The 17480-nt window shown below is 28.3% G+C and overlaps 1 protein-coding gene across 3 annotated transcripts in view; it reads right to left on the bottom strand.

Moving 5' to 3' along the window:
* The window catches only part of LOC132921626 (cell adhesion molecule 3-like), a 410858-nt gene that overhangs the window by 326780 nt on the left and 66598 nt on the right, over positions 1 to 17480 (bottom strand). For all 3 annotated transcript variants that reach the window (XM_060984754.1, XM_060984756.1, XM_060984755.1), the window contains exon 2: positions 9780 to 9810. The gene's annotated coding sequence lies outside the window, so the exon portion shown is untranslated. The remainder of the gene's footprint in view (positions 1 to 9779; positions 9811 to 17480) is intronic.

Here is a 17480-nt window from a genome sequence, read left to right as displayed (position 1 = left end):
CACCTTCGATAATGTCTTCATTACCCGAGTTACATAACATGATTAAGATTTCTAGAAATACACAAATTACGATTTCGTATTATTTAATACAGAAACGAAAATCCGTTGAGAGATAAGCAACCGCAATTACCACACTGACTGTATACGTCCGAATCCGTCAAAATCGGTCCAAGAAAAATAACTGTATACCAGGATATTTTGTTCAATATAATATTAACAGTTGTAGTAATGATGCGTTTTTCTAGAATACAAGATAAACACGTTTCCACGCAAATATTCGAAACAGAAATTTAATTTGTAGATTTTTTCGGTTGTCGTTATTGATCATTAAAAATGATTCAGCCTTTTTCAGAGGGGGCGCCCCGTTCTGGTAGAATTATTGTCAATCATCCGTTTTGTGTAGAATTTACGGGAAAACATTTCGGTTGAACAGATCTTGTATTGTGTATAATATTAAGGGGCAATTATATAATAATATTAACTGGAACGTGACCGAAACGGCTCCTGACGAAACGCGAAAAAAAGCGACATTTTAATGATATTACTACAGATACGTATTTATAGTATTATAAGTCTCGCGCCGCGCGTGAGTTCAAACGTACCTACGTATATAACACGTAAAACGCCGCGGCGCACCGATTCCGCGGCGGTCGTAAAATTCAATTTGATTTTTCACCAACTGTCGCGATGATATAATACGGTCGATTCATATTTTTACGCCGCTCGGCCGGCACAGCGTAAAGTTTCGCGCTTTGTTATATTTTACGCCATTCGGAAAACATATCATTAGCCGACGTATTTTAATAATGTTTGGCTTTTTGTTATCCCGTCCGCGCCCCGAAAATAGAACGCAATAATAACATAACTTACCGGCCTGCAAAGTTTCCGCGGCGCGACAAAATATGGAGTCGAATAAAATATGTCTCTTTGTTAATAATAAAAACAGACCGGCGAAGAACGTTATTCGCGTTGTAGTCGTCGAGTGTTGCTGCTGCTGCTGCTACCCGTAGTTGTTGTCGTCGTTGTTATCTCTGTTGTTAATTATCTCATTTTTCACCGTTCGCGTCACGGGCGGGCGCGGCGGCGTGTAACTGGCCCATAACGCATTTCGCCCCGTCGCCGAGTGTTTTCTGCAGAGCGCCCGCAAATGCACACTCGACCCCGACCACCACTCCACTGGTTTTCAACTCACTCAATTGGCGGTGTAGCAATATCGGAGATTTGTGTTGGCCGCCCGTCCGGTCTGTGTAATATTATATATCGTTATTACAATATATCATTATATACTTTTATATTATTACTATTATCACGATACAAGCGGTTTCCGAGGTCACCGTACGCGACGACATCGCATCGGATCGTTTTTGTTTTTGCTCTATAAGATTTTCTTCCTTCCGTTTTCGTTTCCGCCGCCGACGTGCCGGTCGCCCACCATCAGCAGCAGCAGCAGCAGCAGCAACAGCAGCAGTTCGACGATCCGAGACTGACGATAAAACTTCGCGCGCGTGTAATTCCCGACTAAACGCCAAACTATGTTCTACAGAGATATAAAACGTATAGGTATAATTTATATATGTATAGTGTTACGACGGCGTCGTTATAATAATATACACCAAGTTTAGAACAGTTCTACCAACGGCAGCTAAATACCTACTCGGAATTAATACCATCTGCAGAAGAATCGTAACATTGTGTGCATGCATGCGTAATTACTTCAACAACGTTAACGTCTCCCAAAAATCAGATACAAATAATATAATGGTTAAAGTTGCCGCGACGACCCGCATTTATAATAATTATTAATATTATATTATACACTATTTCGATACGATCGGTTATTTCGGTACCTACTTCTGCACGTCGTTAAAACGCTAAAATTATTTCGTCGACCACCCACCCTCCTAACAGAACACATCATACGCGTTCCCCGCATATACACAATATTATAGTAAAAAACGTAGTTTATAATATATTATTATTATTATTATATGTCTATTTCATAGGTGTGATTGGATTGTCACCAACCGTTTTGTCAGCACTGCTACTTTCAAATTTCAATACCAAATATTTGTTTAATTTTTTTCCAAAAGACGTGCTCATTTTTCGGTTCAGTCCGAGTTGTGTAGATCATGTTTAAGTAAGGTTATGCATTTTAAAATTTCGGTGAAAATAAATATATCCTAAAATACTTGGTACTAATAAAATACAAGGAACGGTAAAGTAGGAAAAGATCATGAAAACTCATGTTTTCAGTTCGATTCTCAGGCGGTGGAACGATCGTCGGTTTTATTTCTTAGATTTTTCTGGTAAGATTCTTGTTAACTCGAGAATACTGAAAATAAAAATATTTTTAAGTATTTTCCATAGTTGTCAGGATGAAAAAAAATTAGAAAAAAGTCATTTTTCAACATCTGCGTGTTGTGTTTCTGATTTCACTGACGTTTCGTGACTATACTTTTTTAAACCAAAACTATATGCCAACTGAAATCATCGAAAATAAAACAAGTTCACTGCAGTTGGTTAACCACACAGCTACACGCTGAAGTATTACTTCGGTGAATTTGACATTTATTTATTTTATTTTTTTTGTATTTTCATTACTTTTTCGTACTCTCCATCTGCGGCCGATGTGCAATTTATTGGAAATAATAACGGCAGTCATAAAAATAACTGAACAAACGATCTCAATAATATTGTTTTTTTTTCCATCAATTTATTGTTATTTTGAGTAGTTTTCCAACGGGAAGTGTAACCTTTGGAATATATTTAATAATATATAAATATATGATATAGGTACCTAATATAGCATATAGAGTTTTAAATACAACCACTTTAATGACAACATTGGTGACACTCCTTTCATCAAAAATATAATTTAGGAAAACGCGCGTGTGAGGATAACGAAATCGAATTACAATAACTGTATAAATGTATAATGCTGTATATTGACTATACCATTCGGCGCGTTTAGTTACACTTCGAGATCGTAACAATAATATACGAAAGTTTTTGTTCAAATTGTATTATTGATTTTTCATGGTTAAAAACATAAACATTAAACATAATATAAGATTATTTATTTTTTTACTAAAGTTAAATTCTATCATATTTTACTAGTTTTAACCAAGGTTACATTGATGTTCTACTCATTATACTGAAAGCCAATAATTATTTGACTTTTTTAAATGTTGTAGAAAATCACTTGGATAATAATATTATTATTTTATCGATTTTTTTTAGTTGAATATAATAATTATTAGCTACAAATTTGTAAATCAAGTTATATGAAATATGTTGAAATATCTAAAACATAAAAATATCATAAGAAATAAAAAATTATTTTATCAAGGTCTTTTGGTTAAATTTCTCATAGTTACTCGTACGGCTGACTTAATACATACTTCATATTTATTATATAATATATATAATAATAAATATATATGTGTGTGAATTCTTAATTTTTATTTCATAAATCTTTTAGTCTGCAAAAACAAAATTGATATTTACAAAACCAACCAAAATAAAAAAATATTATTAATAAAATATTTATTTTTAGTTTAGATTGAATAATTAGATACGATGACTTTTTTTCATTGAAAAATTATAAAATCGATTTCGCCCAAAACTGTTTTCTTTTTTTGTTGACTGAAATTTATATCAATATTCAATGTCGTTTATGGTATTGAAAATAAGGACATTTAGAATAACTTACTATACGATTTATACGTACAATAAAAATGAATCGACAAACGATTAAAACAATAGAGCGAAAAATTACTATACCATATTGCCATTCTGACCTACATTTGACTATACCACATTTAACGACCGACCACAGTTATTGCTTCAGATATATGATTAAGTATTCAAACATTAATAAATTGTTTTTTACATATTTTATTCTCGTTTTTATGGCAAATGTCGATGAAGATAAATAAAAGTGAGCAATTATGTTGTGAGCACTATATGCTGTATATAGTAGACGTTGTAATAGTGAGTGTACCTCGTCATTGAGAAGCTCCTGTAATGGAAGTGTTAAATTTACATTCAATGATTAATCATTGTAAATGAAAAACGATTCTGAACGAAGGCGGTCTCTCAGCTTATATTAGTATAAGTACATTATTAGTATAGTACAGTATATTTTAAGATACTATATTTGTATATTGCTAATTGCTATTGTAGTAATTAATTTTACTATTAGTATTGTCGTTGAATTCATTTTTGCTGAAAACATTGCATTCATTTTATTATTATTACAGTATATATTAATATATTTTAATTGTTTTAAACTTTTAAATTAATATAGATATTTCGTAGAACGGTGAGAATGTTAGGTTCGTTGTATAAATAGGAAATAACATGTATTTATTGATATTAATCAAAATGTCGTGTACCTATATAAAGTATAATTAACCACACAAAAATTTCTTTTGTCCCAATCAATAGTATTTTTGGATTACAGCAAAACAATTAATATTATTACTCTATGTTGAAATAACTATTTTTTTTCATGTTTAAACTTCTAATTTTTGTAAAATAAAATAAAATACACTACAAAAAAAAGTTCACAGCTAATACGAATAACAATAATAAAATATAATAATACATAATAGTTATAGCAAATATATTTAATATACAAAAACAATTTTAAATTACTATTGTTGTTTTATATCACGACGTAAATAAGAAAACTATTTTTTTATTTATAACAAGCAGCTTTACAATATTCATATAAGTAATAAAAAGAATTGGAAAAAGTAAGTTGGCGCAGTACAGAAGGAGTCGAGTGTATATCGTCATTAAGTAAACCACTTTAATATATTGTCTGTATTAAATTTGAATTCGATGATAAATCATTTCGCAAGAAAAACGATTCAGAGCGACTTCCTCGAACGTTAAAGTTCAAAGCATTTTTATCGCTTCAAAAGGTGATGACACTGATCACCGATGACACACACAAAACAAAAAAAAATAAACAAATAAAAATACGCGCATCATTGTAAAATCAATACACTCACCGCTCCTCTATTATTTAAAATAATAAAATAACATAATAATAATAATTATATTATGATGACTAAGTAAAAAATAGTAAAACGGAAGTAAAAATTGCATATAACGGGTCGTGATCCACAAATACACTCTTTACATCTGCAAACGATATAATATTATATTATACGGTTTTAAATTCCTGCGCCCGAGCGAATTATGTTTAATACTTTAATAATAGATACTTTATACAATATTATTAGCATAATAATATACTAAGACAAATCCAAGAAACCGCCGGCATAAAATTAAATCGTAGGTGTTCCGGAAACGGTGTAGAAACATTATTACAATATAATATTACCAATACATAATATTATACGTTATACGGTTTATTTTTTCGATAACATCACAAAAATCGGCTGACAATGATTAATTAGCGTATCCGGTTAAATGGATCATCCCGCGCGTGTGCCTATATATATATACGTATATTATACGACGTGTATATAGTTCATCGGTGTACAGTGTACATGCGGCGTGTACGTGCGTCGAAGCGATCAACCGAACGGCGGCGGCGGCGGCGGCGCGGGGACGACAGTGTGCGGCGTATTGTCGAGTTCACCGCACACGTTAACAAGCAGCTCTTGTCAAAACATTTATAGAGACTCGTCAAAACGGGCGAGACTGCTGCACAGAGTCGTCGTCGTCGTCGTCGGTATTGGTGTTGTACGTCTATTATTGTATATTACAACGCAGTCGACACGCCGCCGCGCGCGACACGCTTCATCTCCGCCGTGACAGCGGTACTATAATAATAATAATATGTTATGATGTATTGGAACGTCGTCAATATTATTATAATAATATTCACATGCCAGCCCGTTCGTTCCTCCGAAACGTTTGACGGTCGGCTATTAGGTATATTACAATAATATTATTATTATCGTAATAATAATTTCCAAAGTGAGCGAGTCCGTGTCGTGTGTATATGCGTGTGTGCGATGCCTGCGACTGTAGTGCATAATAGGTAAGAGGGGGGGGCTAACTGCGATCGACGAACAGTGTTCCCCCCCACTAAAAACCGCGAGTCCGCCTCGCCAATCGAAAACCTATCGTCATACTATATATACGCGTAACATAGTAATGCGGAGGGGGGTGATGGACGCCTTATGACGGGAAACCACCAGTCGCTGTGGGCATCGTCCAAGATCGCGCCCACTTTTTTTTATTATTTATTGTTGGCCAAATAGCTTATATAATAATTAGAAATAGCTAATAATAAAGGCTGATAATAGTAAAATAGGAAATTATAATTCGACTATGAGGTCTATCGTCTATAATATATACCTTATTGGCATAAGCCATATAAAGACTACATAGGAACAAGTATAATATAAAGGAGACCAAACTCGGTAAACAGAAAAAGTTACACGAAACGGCTATATATAGACTCCACTGAAATGGCATTTGTAGCTATTTTAATCTATCTAACATAAAGACCTAATACGATTTTTTTTTTTTGAAAATTTGCAATATTTTTAAATACCTATAAATATTTTAGGTTTCTTAATAATGCAAATATGTATTTAGTTGCATACAATATTTATCATTTGAATAGGTATAATTATTATTATTTATAACGATTAAGTCATTGCTACCCATTTACATTATATAATTTAACTATGAATAGTTCATTTCTTTAACAAAAAAATATCGTATATTCCTCATACTATTTTTTTTTAATCATAAATGTATTATATGTATTATCGTCATTTAATTTGTATTGTGTATAATTTATATTTTTAAAATTAACATATTTAAATTGTTAAAAGTAATTTTTAAACTAAATTTAAATTGAAAAAAAAATATATGCATAGTCTTACCTATGTATAATATACTGACTATTATTTTCAATTTAAAAAAGCCAACCAAAAATAAAAACAAATAAACAAGTATATATAATAATTAAAATAATAATAGATTTTATGTTTTTTTTTACGTGAATATTTTTTTACCTTTCCAGCAATGAACATAACTGCATTCATATTTATTTTAGTATAATATTAAAGGAATATATTATATTTAATTTATACACTAAGCAATGAAATGCGATTGGATTTCAAAAGTATTTATGAACTTATATTACTTCTAGGTATATATTGTATTATTAAAATTCCAAATAATATCCAATGATTATATTCTATTGTTATAAATTTATAATTGTATTGCTTATCACGAAACAGTTTCATATCGTTTGAATAATATTTACATTTCTGAAACTCGTATAAATGTTTTCTTAAACGTTGTTTTTCAATGATGTTAAAATAATAAGAGTTTTCATTGCCTTGTCCAAATAAAGTCATCAGCAATTAATAAAACGCGTATTTGTAGAAATTCGTCATTTAATAAGGGTTTATTATTAAACACTTTGCATGAAACAATTATAGTGGCATAACACTGTAAACGTAAATGTATTTTCTGACGATGGTTATAACCCAAACAACGTTTGGAGGATCAAACTTTGTTTAACAGTCGTTCATTTTTTGAAACCGAATCGTTTTTGGACTCTAAGGTTATTTTCATCACAATTTCGGAGGTTTATGTAATTCAAATGACAAAACATTCTCTAGCTGTTAATGACTAATGAAATGTTTTTGAGCGAGGTGAAACAAACACAAGTTGACAGATGTTTAGTAGGTATACGTTTAATTTGTATAAATATTGTATATTATTATTACGTTGGTAAAATAATACAATAGTTTTTTTTTTTTAATTGTATCGTGTGTACATGATATATTGTGTAATAGTTTTTTTACTATACGATGAACCGTGTGTGAAGGCGTGGAGTTATAAATAAAATACAATATGTACGAGTTGAATTTAATATAATATTATGATTACTTTAATCACTAACAAAATACTCTAATTTTAAAATGATTAATTTTATATATAAAAAAAAAAAAGCAAAATGTAAAACAAACTACTGCGTGTTGGTATGAGTTGTGAACTTATTATAATTAGCGATCAGTGTGTTTATAATATTATATACACCACGAGAATGAAAACAAACTTGGACTAATTATCTATGAAAAAAAACTCCGTCTTTAAACTTACCAACTCGACATGTCGGTTATTAATTTAAAGGCCAAATTACATTGGACTAAATTATATGTACCTACCTATAATGTATACACACAACGCACTAAACAATATTTCGCCTTAAACAGGACACAAACTATGAACTTGACTGAAACTTTTCAAACAAAATTGAACCACTTGAGTATTTTTTTCGTTTTATCAAAACTAAAATGAGCATTATACCTAGTTAAAATCAACAGAGCATATTATTAATGGTTTTTTTTTTTACGATGTAAAAAACAGTCAACACATTGAAATGGCAACCGTAATTATTCCTCTCAACTCTCAAGTCAATATTAATACAAAGAAATACATAATAATATAACTGGCTTTGGAATGAAAAATCCGAAGAGAGATAATGTATATAACGTTACCACTTTTGGTTTTGTATTTTGGATAATAATTATTACTTTCATAATTTATTCGCTTTAATATAAAAAACGACAAAAAAAGTTTAGTGAACACGTGTAGAACGGTAAACTGCAATAATTCAATCACACGTTTCGTTAACGACTGCAGATTTGACTATGTTTTAGTCTCTTAAAGCAGCTTATGTCTTGGTCTGTAAAAATACAAAAAACAACTACTACCTATACAGTCGTATTATCGGAGTGGTACGTGCATGATTCAAAAACCATAGCAAAGTCATATTATAGCAATAATAATTTATGCGGATGGGATTTCGACTGAGAAACGTCTGGTAGCAGTATTTTGCATTTCAACGACGACGGCTCGTCGTATCGGAGACACGAATGATATGTTTGTCCGTTTGATGCGATAACGACATTGTACGTTGTACAGACGGACGTGCAATAGAGCAGATGAGCCGGGGGGCAGGGAGGGACTCGGTACAGCAACGGAAAACGATTTACGATTGAGGTATTTTTTTATACGCATACATAGATATTATGTTGTACACAGTCGGCGGGGAGGAACAGAGAGTTCGGCGGTAAAGCGAATTTCGGTGGATGTAGAAAAAACGTCGACAGCAAACTCGATTGGTATTGATTCGTTCGAATTGATCGGGTTTGTGCCTTTGGGTTATTGCAACATGTTTGGACGCGTCTAGAAAGGGCACGGCGTGGTGTCCGTCCGGGATTTATGACGAACGAAAAAACTGAAAATTCGCCGCCTTGACGTCTGAACTAAATAATTTACGATGTAAATGCGTTTCGTACACATAATATTATACACTGTACCAATTTTATTACTATAGGGTTCATCCAGTGTTCACATTTCACATACTACCATTGTGATGATATTATAATGTTCATCATAATAATGCCGTTGCACCGTGCATTTCCTCAACCTTTTTGATAACAGCCACTTTCTGTAGATAAAACTATTATCGTTTCACGTTTGCTATATTAGTTTTAAAATTGACTTTTTTTTTTTTTAATTTCTTAAAACTTGATTCAGTGAAAACTCTTGGAAATATAATGACTATACTAGGTATTCTTGGATGTACATAGATTTCTGATAATTGAAATTGTTTCATTTGCTTGGAGCTTAGGTAATAATATTAAGTGCTATATCATAATAATTCATATTATTTGTATGTACTATAGAAGTCGTTTGATTTGTATAAAACGTTTCCAATAGATAATTAATATTAAATTTAGATTTTGTAAAAATAAATAACTCACATTTTAGTGTAGAATCCAGATTTCCATCGACCTAGAAAATAAAATAAAACCATATTATTATTCATTTAATTATTCAACGACCTGTCATAACTCATAATGTACACAATTATAAAAGCTTATTATATTACAATTGATTGACAATAACTTCTATGTATTTGTTAAATAATAGAATAACATAATTTACGAATTGTCGAATCCTTTAATGAGTTCAACATTACATTTTTAATTTTTTAAATATTCAACTCGTTTTAAATTACATAAAAAATTATTGTAATGGACTTTAATAGAATTATTTTTATTCGTTGATATTTGGGTTTTAATTAAAAAACTATTTGAACTAGTTTGCAAACATACTATATACGTCATATAATAATATAGAATACGTCGATGTTATGATATGTTTTTTTTTATCATATACTATACGCGTATGTCTGCACTTATTTTTCTGCAGGATTATACAATTAACAATAAATTACATTATAATGGTACCTTTTCAACAGTATAGCTTCGGGTGTGAACAAAAATTAGGACGATAATTTACAATACCTAATTTCATTTATTTTAAATATAATTTGAGCATCATTCCTTTTTACACGAATTCCAAATTGAAAAACGTCCCAGTGTATATAGGTATATATGCAGGTGCACGCCGTTACTTGTAATATTAAACAATTGCCACTGAGTAAATTAATTTAACAACAAACCAAAACTGAACTTACAGTTGTCCAATAAATCATGTCACCATAGATATTATTGTTTATTGTACGGCGTGATGGATATCATCAGGTTTACACCTTAGAGTAATACAACATAGGAAAAGAGAAAAAATCAAGCTATTTATTCAATGGGTTTAGCTGATATTCAAAATTATACGATATACCTTCAGCGTATAAGAAAATGTTATATTACATAATATAATTAATGTCAAATATCCTACACCGTATAAAGTATATTGTTAAGGAACTTGTTTATTAATTTAAGAAACAGATATTATAATATTTGGCATATTTCTTTTACATTCACGTGCATAACAATGAATAACCGCGAATAGATAGACCAAATTGAAAATATGTTATGAACACAAATTCTTAGATAATACGGATAAAAATAATTAATTATAGTTGTTGTTAACATCCATGATAAAAATAAAAGAAAAGAAAACTTCATTTTATACTCATAATATCATCATACAAGACTACAAATGCATAAACTATAAAAACTATATTATTTTAATGGGTTCATCAATATACTCGTAAATGAATAAATATTATAAAGATTAAATAATAAGTAATAACTATTATAATATTATAGATAAGGCTATATATTATATAAATATATTTTTTTTTAATAATATATTGAAACAATACGTATGTATTTATATCAGAATTTCGCAAATTTTCCCTATGGTGCACAATAATATTATGTTAAATATGATCATAATTTTATTACTAGTGATTTTTATTACCTAACATAATAATCACTAGCTATTGTAATACGTGTCATTTAGGTTAATAATTAATAACAATAACTAAGAATAGATTATTATTTGTTGTATACAAAGTTATATTAAGTAACTAAGTACAATTATATTTCTATGATGTTATTATAATATTATACTATAATAGGTATATACTATTATATAGAGTTAATTCATGATTATGAAAAATAAATTTATCGTTTCGTTAAAAAATTTACTTCCGTGTGTATTTTTATTTAATACAGGCAATTAATGTGTTGTCATAATTAATGTTTAAAATGTGTTTATGTTTTGTTTCCATTGTAACCGTAAAAAAATGTTCGGTAAAATAAATAAACACGATAATACTAAATACTTTATTATTTCACTTTAATATTACATCGATTATTAATAGAGACAACTATAAAAGGCTAGGCAATAAAAAAATACAAACATTTTAAACAAACGTAAAAGTTAAAAAGTTTGACTCTTTATAGTATAATACACAAAGACCTATACAGTTTTTTAGGGTGCTTTAAAAATAACATCGAAAACTCTATCTGTTCAGCCCTACAGGCTACTGTATAATAAAAATCTGTAAGTTTGTTCCGTAAAATTTTTAAGGAACGAATTACCCGTTCGTTTATTATCTAATAAATTATTTATTACGTTGATTTTGTATCTATTTTCATCGCGCCGACATAATGACTTAGGAATAGCTTATAGAATTTTATTTTTTATTTTTTTACACATTTTCGTGGAATCCACACAAATAAAAATCCAAAAATAAAATTTGTATGATATAAAATAGGTCTGCGTGTTATTTGTGGACTGCCATAAGAATAACGATTTTAGTTATTTTATTATAATTTAAAAATATTATTATACTGTAAATTGGATTTTAGTTAGATATTATTGATTATTGAATATAATTAAATAAACAACATTCATAGTAAAAGTATTCTATCAAAATGTGTTTTTTATGATAGGAGAGATTTTAGCTAGATTCATTTTTTGTCTCAACAATTATTATGGTTAGGTAGGACATGACATGTGTGTTCAAAATGTACGTATTATTTTTTTCGTATTTATTAGATACTTATCAACTGGTACTTCTTTGCTGCATTCAAATTTGATTTGTATGCGGAAAAAGGTAGATTTGAAGTAATCGTAAAGGAAACTTATTATGTGATATGGGCAACTTTAAATTCAAAAGAGATACATAAACCGACCAAAGAAGATTGTAAATATTAGATATATTCTAAAGAAAAGCAAATTTTCCAAATTGAAGTATTAGTATTGGCAGTAATTGACACACATTTCAAAATTGTTTCAAAACCATACAATATATGTATTGCAGCGAATAAAAAAAAAAAAAACTTTAAAATGTTATCAAATAATAGATTTCTTTTTCACTTGGCTATTTAATTTACACTTAGAACTATAGTTTATTTGTTGCCAATTTATTTATAAACTATTTTCTATTTTTTTTTTTATTAATTTAATTTAAAAAAAAAACAATGTTATGATTACTGACTAGGAGTTTAGTTAATAAAACTTTAAATTATAGAATTATAACTACATAATAATAATAAAAAAAAAATAAAAAATATAACAGTTGTTTCGTGAGAAACTGTACTTGTTTATTTCCAAGAGAGAATCATAAATTAATTTTTAAGTTTATTAAAAATAAGAACTTACGTAGCTTTTTTTTTGTGTAGGAACTAATATAGTTCTTGTGTTTTTCAGTTGGGACTTGTACTTATATTTCTGTAGTTATGTAGGAACTTACAAATTATTATATCTTTTAAATTTCGTGTAGGTATTAACTATTAGCATAATATATTGCATTGGAACTTAATATGTTGTAATCAAGTATTTGTATATTTGTTTTTAATTATAAAAAATATATTCATATAATATTTAATATTTAAATATATTAAATATATTATAAATATAACATAAATCGTGTATATAAAATAACTGATGTATTTAGTAGACTAATACCTACACAATACGCGAGAGAGAGCACTATGAATACTAAAAACTATACTTATTAAAATAAATTTATAAATAAATAAATTTTCAACAAATATTTCTGAGTGAAAAATTCAAGAATACATTGGATTTGTATTAAAGGTCAACTGTGAGTGATAATATGAATAATAAAATAATAAATAAGTCTCCGTTTATCTTTTTGTATTTTCAGTCGTTTTCATAGAATGTATTATCCTTTAAAGTTTAAAATACAATATAATTCAGAAAAAAAATTCTATTTTTTGTATTAAAACATTATCTACATTACGTGCGTGTTTAATATTCTTGACTATAAAATAAGTTTTAAGTATATTGAACAGATAAAACATTTTGATCATTTTTCATCACCTTAATAAAAATAAATTAACTTGAAACAAAACTCCAATTTCTTTTGTCACTTTTTTTTTTTTACTGCAGAAATGTCTAAATTTCTACTCAGTATTCAGACATTTTAACTAATCATAATATTGGTTCTCAAACTTGACCCAACATAAGAAAGTTAAACTCGACGGGGATTTATTATTATTCAGTATGAAAAAAAAAAAATATGAATTTGTTGAAAACAGACTATGGACGTTATATTGTAAATAATATAACATCGGACGTCTTATCGGGCTTTAACAAGTCAATATAAAGGGCGTTATAATAAATACGATACAAAAAAAACGGTTTTAACTAAAATGTCAGAGAGTTTGTTATTTGTGTTGTTAATGGCAGTTATTATTACATCTCGTTGAAATAATATGCATATTATAATATATACATTGTTATTATTTTTTTCGTGATGAAAACCTTTTAACACAAAACAGTTATTATTTTACGTGTATTTTTTTAAAATAAAACATTACGGAGAAGAAACAATATAGTATGTATGGACGAAGAACGTATTTCTTTTATAGCCTATTGAATAGAAAACAATAATCAATGATCAAAAAAAAAATTATATATATATATATATATTGACGCTACGGTATATATTGACATTTGACGTGGTATATTTTTTTTTTATTCTATCTGAGCAGTTGAATAAAAACTATAACTACATAATAATAATATGTTCCTAATAATTGTTTTTGTAAATATCTATGAATATATTACATTATTGTGTTAGACCGCATAGAGTATAAAAATACTATTAATTTCAAGTATAATTCAAATAGGTAAAACAATACAATACAATTTCAAATTTAACCTTATTTTTTATATTATTTATATTCTTTTGTTGTTTCATATTCGTTAAACATATTTTAATAACATTATGACTGTTGTCTTGTAAATCCAACCAGGGTTAAATAATTCAAAATATACAACCTGGTAAAACAATAGCAAAATAGTCATTTTAACTTTTTGAAATGTTATATTATAATATAAAAACGAAATGAGCTCTGTAAATATAATTTCGTAATCAAGATCATCAATTATACATGCAGTCTACGCACAATTGATTAAGTTAGAAAATACAATTTTTCCATCTGTTAAAAATGTAGGAACCTAAAGAATTGTTCACAGCAAAACAACATATTAAATTAATTGTTTAAATCGACCGTACGCTATTAATATTATATAATTATATTACAAAACGTCTCAACAATTTTCCATTGGAGTAATCGTATATAATACGGTTCAATTATGGAAAATATTGTTTAACTTATATGTAATAATATGATTAATATATTTTATAATTATTATATATTACAAGGGCTTGGAAGTTAAAGCAGTTAAAGTAGGCAAAATGTGCTCAAACGTATTGTAAAATATGTATTGCAAAACAATTATTTAAAATTTCGAAAAAAAATATATTGCAAAACATAAATCGTGTATAAATGATGTACTAGCTAATAAAGTAATAAACAATTAAAAAAATTAAGATAAGTCAGTAACTTATGGACGATAAAATAAAATGTTAGCATATTAGCGCAATATAAATTAAATGCGGTGACCCATCATTTGGTTCGGTAAAAATTAATCTGCGAAACTTGGTTCTGTTCAAAAAAAAAAACTTGTACCAAAAATATCCGGCTATAAAAGCGTCTAGTCAAAAAAATATATATTTTTAATTTTATATTAAAATTTTAGTTTCATAGTTTTCAAAAACGTCTGGTAAAAATAAATAATAATCTATAATATTTTAGAATAGAATAGAATAGAATATAATTAGCAAACAACTAGTCCACGAATAAACGAATGTCCTAATCAGCTCTCAACAATTTATCAGATAGGTATGAATAATTATTGTGATGCAAATAGCGTAATATCCGTTCTTTAGATTTTAGTGCGAGATAACACGTAACCGTATGTGAACGTGTATAAGACAACGTAAAAAAATAAATAAATGAAGCCACTTGCATTGATAAAAAGGCCCAAAAAGACGTAAATATGCTTATAAATAAAGGATTTTTATATGGTATCCATGATGTGTATACGAATCAAAGTATAACGTTGTATCGAGTAATAACAAGTTGTCATGTAAAATTCGTTGTCACACAACAATAAAATATGAAACAGGTAATTACTTAAATTTGTATACAAAATGTATAAAAATAAATAATATTAATTAATTATTTTGAAGTAGACTGTATTTCAAACCGTAAAACCGCATTCCATAAAAAACAATATATTTTTTCTCCATAAGAGCAATCTTAAAATAAATCGATCATTCATCACATGTTCTAAACTTAGCTAAAATCGAGGATAAAAAACTGGTTATTACTATGAAGGATACTGCTATAAACAAACAAACTTCTGCAAGAAATATTATTTATAATGTTTTAGGTCAAGCTTTTGTTTCGATAATTGGACATTTACCAATCATAAAATCTTTGTAAAGGACTATTCAACGGACTCGAGTAAATAATAGAAGAAAATTTTCCAATTAATCCAAGTAATACCAAAGACCTAATTATACCCGAAACATATAAATTAACTAACAAAAACGATTTTTTTTTTTTTTTTTGGCATATGATAGTGATAATAGTATTGGCGACTATACAGAGGTGCCAATGGAACCCCTAAGTCTTAAATTAGCACCCTCAGCTTACTTTGAGCTAAAAATATTATTTTAAGTGTATTTTGTGTTTATAAGAATGAGTTTAATGAGTTTGTATTGGCAATGCACTAATACCACGGACGTACATACATTATATTACATATTTATATATACAGTATTGTGTATTTGGGTTTGCGATATTAGTATGTTAGTATATTACTTTTATCTATAACGCATTCGGATTTTGGAAACGGGACTAAGCTATCGGCTTAACTGATGTAGTGATATAGAAGAATAATTGACAGTATAGCCTTAATCACCAAAATATCTAAAAAAAAAAAAGTTATATAATAACAATATTATATGGCATTGAAACAAATTGTTTTTTTAGTTTAGTATTATAAGACAAAATTATTATTATTATAGTCTTAGGACTTAGCTCTTACTATTTATGTACTAATTATGTAGTCTCTACTAATCACGCAAGACAAAGATGATAATAATAATAAATAATATACCTATAATAGTTACGGTGGTCTTGTCAGATAATTTTTATAATAGTGCAAAAATTGTAAATGTGTAGAGATGTAAAACAGAAAAACCTTACGCGTTTCCGCTGCGTGCCCTTTAACGTACGTTGCTAAACATTGCAATAGTATTAGCATTGATTATAAATACTAAATAAGAATTTATTAGTATTGTTGGTTTTCATCGTCATCTATACCTTAAGTTTTATTGTGGGCTGCCGAAAAACCATCCTGTGAAAGTGTGAACAATTTGTAGTATTTATAATCAATGGTTAAACAATAATAGTTAAAATTTAAAGTAATTTAAAATATTTATATTGATATAAATAGTTGACTCGATTGATTGAAATTTTAAAAGTATAAAACGAACTTTTATAATATTAAATACAAACGTCATTAAACCGGCTTAAAAAAATCTAAAATCTAAAATCTAAAGTATTTTCGGATAAAATATTCAATTTAATACGCGAATTTCATGATATTACAGTATATTATATAGTTAGTACCTATATCAATGGTCTACGGAAAATGTCCAAAACGGTGCAAAATCCAAAAGCTGCAGGTTGGCTGGCCACGGTATAACCATAGATTAAATAATATAAGTACTATAGTAAGTATATTATTTTATAATCCGCGGTAACTGATTGCGTGCTGATCATTATACACGAGTGCACGACGTTTAATTCAATGAATCG

Source organism: Rhopalosiphum padi, chromosome 2 (genome assembly GCF_020882245.1).
Source record: "Rhopalosiphum padi isolate XX-2018 chromosome 2, ASM2088224v1, whole genome shotgun sequence".
Taxonomy (NCBI): Eukaryota; Metazoa; Arthropoda; class Insecta; order Hemiptera; family Aphididae; genus Rhopalosiphum; species Rhopalosiphum padi.
Note: the sequence above shows the minus strand (reverse complement) of the source record. Positions and strands in the feature narration are given on the sequence as shown.